Genomic DNA, 4,580 nt, shown 5'->3' on the forward strand with positions numbered 1-4,580 from the left:
GAGGCATGGATCAGTGGTTGGACTACCTGCTTACCAAGCGCAAAGTCCACAGTCAAAACACCTATGCCCTCCACAAAAAGGCTGATAGAAATACACATTAGCACATAGTAAAGAGTAAATACCAAAACTGAATAATGAATGAAATTTCTTTAGCATGAATGTACTTGATGAATAAAAGCTGTGATACACAATTTCAATATCCTAGTCATATCAGCTCAAAATTATTAGCATCAAGAGCATATGGTCTCTTTACTCTTTATTTTTAATAATAATCTTTCAGAAAGATCCAAGTTGTTGAACATCTTTAATTTTTGCTCTCTACCTAATAACTGCTCATTTTCCTTTAGTTCTAGGATGTGTATCATCATTGCTTCTCTGATACTAATAGTACACAAAAGAATGACATTTGGTCAAATGTTTCACCAATGCTTCCTATAATAATGGAGAAATGGCCTAAGTAACAGGGAAAAGAAGATTATTGGCAGACACCCACCTGTAGTTCTTCTGGGATTTGTTCTCTGGCATTGACACTTGGTTTGTCCTTGTATATACTATACTACAATAGCAGGACCTACAGAAGAAGTATAGGAAGTTACTGATGTTGATAAAGTGTTGACTCTATTGTGCAATGGGAGATTGTATGTTATATGTGCTCACTCATTTATTTATTATCAACTCAGATAACATGATGCTACCTGTATTTTTTATTAACTATACCATATGATATCCATAGCATGTTTTGAAAATTGGCTTGGCTTTATAATGAGATAAACATACATTTTTTTGGTCAGTTATGGAGCTTGAACTCTGGGCCTGAGTACCATCCCTGAGCTTTGCTTGCTCAAAGATAATACTCTGCCACTTTTTGCCACAGCTCCTCATCTGTTTTTTGTTTGTTTGGGGTTTTATTGGTGACTAACTGGAGAAAAAAGTTTCATAGACTTTCCTCTGGGGTTGGCTTCAAATGACCCTCAGATCTCAGCCTCCTGAGTAGCTAGGATTAGAAGCATGAGCCACCAGAACCCCAAGAACTTGGACATTGTAAGATACTTGTGCTTGATTATAATTTGAATCCCAGATTAGAAATCAGGTCTATCTGATTCCAAATGTTAGGGGACTCATGGCTCCTATGGCAACATTCTCTTATGCAGGTTCCTTTCACCAGTGTCTTTCTTTCCCTCCTTTCTCCATTGAATGCTTCCCTCCACTATTGAATCATTCTTTTCTTCTTCTAAGATCTATTACAATTTCATGTTAATTTTTTAAATCTCATGAATTTATTATATCCACTGTAGTCAAATTAGAAGATGATTTTAAAATATACAGAACAAAATAAGATAAACATGCATGAACCAGAATTTTACTACCCAGTGACAATCACTATTGACTTTTCCAACGGAAACAAATTCAGGTTGCTTCCATTCTTTTTTTTTTTTTTTGGTTAGTCGTGGGGGCTGAATTCTGGGCCTGGGCACTGTCCCTCAGCTCTTCAGCTCAAAGCTACCACCCTACCACTTGAGCCACAGCACCACTTCTAGCTTTTTTTTTCTGCTTATGTGGTGCTGAGGAATCAAACCCAGGGCCTCAGGCATGCAAGACAAGCACTCTACCACTGAGCCAACTTCCAAGCCTGCTTTCATTCTTTTTAATATATCCTCCAATTTGTCATCATCTTTCCATTTCTACTAGAGAGCATAGTGACCAGTATGTGTTTATTCCAGGTTTTTAAAAGCTGTGACATTAGTTGAATTTTATAACATATCTCTTAATCTTTTTAAAATGTAGATTTTAGTATAGAATATTTGATCATTATAAAAACATTCAACAATTACAATAAATATATTTTATGACAGGTGAAAGAATATGTATCTAATTACTTATTCACTTCTTTGATGGTTGTTCTGTTAATTTATATTCCTTTTGAAAATTTATTTATATCAACAGATACTCTAATAATTGGATAGATTTAGATGTGTATACAAGGTTTAAAACAAAGGACAAGAGGGGAACCAATGCAGCAGCAATATATACACAACAATATGTTGGAAATTATCTATACAACTTGGGGAGCCTGGGGGGGGAAGAAAGCAGGAGAAAAAATGAGGGAAGGGGTTACAAGTTTGACAAGAAATATACTTATTACCTTACTTATGTAATTGTAACCCCACTGTACATCACTTTAACCATAATAAAAAGAACAAAATTGTGTTTTTGTATGTATGCATTATAGTTAGCTGAAAAAGTACTACTTATTTTATATAACAAATAGAGGTTATGGTTGCAATACATCTTGATTTGAACATAACCACATTTCATGTGGTCTCTATCCACATATTTCTAGTGCCTAGGAGAGTTGTATATATTAACAACCGTGGTCATAATAACCAGTTATACAAATTCATATATTATGAATCTAATCAAAGAACTTGATTATAATTTGAAGCTCTTTAAACTCTGAGCAACAATCGTGATTCTCCTAAATTCTTATAGGTGGGCATTTATGAGCCAGTTAGCTCTTAGGCAAAGTCCAGACTAAAGTTAAGAGAAACAAAGTTCACTAATTGGTCTCACCAAGAATTAGTGAATCTTAACTCACCTAGAAAACAAATTCATGATTAAATCTAATGCCAACTTCTTGGTCCCTATTTTATATGTAGTTCTTTAAATTGGGTGGATTAGAAAACTTTGGTCTTTTAACACTGGGCTCTGATACACCCAGCTGCTCTGGGGTCATTTCCAATGGGACAATGGAAATTTTTGGTAGGTAGATTATTGTTGGGAAATTACCCTTTTCAGTTAGGAAACTATGGACTGGTGACAGCTGCCTGAAGATCTGAGACTCAAACAGAAAAAAAAATACCAAAACAAAGATAGAGGACCAGGAATTTTTGGTGGATGATAGAGAGGGGAACTCTCCTTTAGGATTTCTAAGTTTATTGCTGGCTATCTATGAAAATCATTTATTCCTGGGACAACTCAGTATTCATTCAGGTGACCTCTGGATTCTTTGTATCATGTTTACAAACCAACAGTAATGAATATGTAGCCATCTCCTTTCCTAAGAAATAAAATAATAAACACAAATTTCAAATATTAAAAAAAATTCTCCTTTTCACCAAGATGGAACCAAATGTGAAGAAGGGAGCTCCTGCCCCTCCTAAAGCAGAAGCCAAGGAAAAGGCTTTGAAGGCCGAGAAGGCGGTGCTGAAAGGCATCCACTTTCACCCACTTTCAGGCAGCTCAAGACTCTGTGGCTCTGAAGACAAACCAAATACCCTTGGAAAAGTGCTCCAAGGAGAAACAAGCTTGAGCACTATGCTCTCATCAAGTTCTCCCTGACCACTGAGTCAGACATGAAGAAAATAGAAGATGACAACACACTTGTGCTCATTTTCGATGTCAAGGCAAACAAGCATCAGCTCAAACAGGCTGTGAAGAAGCTCTATGACATTGATGTGGCCAAGGTCAATACCCTGATCAGACCTGATGGAGAGAAGAAGGCATATGTTCAACTGGCTCCTGATTATGAGGCTTTAGATGTTGCCAACAAAATTGGAATCATAATTGGAATCATCAAAGCTGAGTCCAGCTGGCTAATTACAAATATACATTTTTTTCCACCAAAAAAAATCTCTCTTCCAGTAGTGAAAATGGGACACATTTACACACAGGGGAGAAAAGTGAGAGTTGTTTTTTTTTTTTTTTTTCAGTTGTGGGTCTTGAACTCTCTGGGCCTGGGCATTTGTTCCTGAGCTCTTCAGCTCAAGGCTAGCACTCTACCACTTGAGCTACAGCACCACTTCCGGTTTTCTGGTGGTTAATTGGAGATAAGAATCTCACCGCCTTTCCTGCCTGGGCTGGCTTTGAACCTAGATCCTTGGATCTCAGCCTCTTGACTAGTTAGGATTATAGGCGTGAGCCACCAGCACCAGGAGAGAGTAAAAAATTTTAAATATCCTTTCTTTAAGAGATACATATTTCCTAGAGAAGAGGAAAACAATAAGTCTATTTAAGAAATATTTTTAATGAGATCACATAAAGCCAAGAAGATACTGACCTAGACTGAATTTGTAGACTTAGTCACTCCTTCATTATCTTTAAATATGATTTAAAAAATAATAGCTCAGATACACAATTGGAAAATAACCAAATGAATGCTTTACTGCTCTTCTTACTAAATCTAGTGGTCCTTTCAGAGCACTGAGTTTAACATAAACAAGTTATTTGGATTATGATATATTAAAATTACATGTTTGATGTAACCCAAAATAGTGAAGCATCAAAATTAATGAGAGGCTTTTCTTGAGGAGAGAAGTTCAGGTATATTTATTTACTATGTATACTATTTATCCATAACACAGATATCACTGCTTATTCAGTTCATTAAGGAAAATATGGTTTTATTTTTATACTGAAGGTATTAAGATTGAGCTCCCATTTATTTCATATGATGAAAGAAGATGTCTACTGGCATGATGGAGACATGGCTTTCATTTTCAGGTTTTACACTTACAGATACAGGAATATTTTCCAAATAGTAGGTCTTGCGAAGCTCAAAGGAAGAATATTAGAACTCTGCA

General features: G+C 35.9%; 1 pseudogene; it reads left to right on the plus strand.

Annotated features, from left to right (window-relative positions):
- Positions 1–3,120: 3,120 nt before the first annotated feature.
- Positions 3,121–3,723, plus strand: LOC138838416 (large ribosomal subunit protein uL23 pseudogene; annotated as a pseudogene).
- The last annotated feature ends 857 nt before the right edge of the window (positions 3,724–4,580 follow it).

Source organism: Dipodomys merriami, unplaced genomic scaffold, assembly GCF_024711535.1.
Source record: "Dipodomys merriami isolate MVZ:Mamm:240054 unplaced genomic scaffold, mDipMer1.0.p SCAF_10, whole genome shotgun sequence".
NCBI classification, from domain to species: domain Eukaryota; kingdom Metazoa; phylum Chordata; class Mammalia; order Rodentia; family Heteromyidae; genus Dipodomys; species Dipodomys merriami.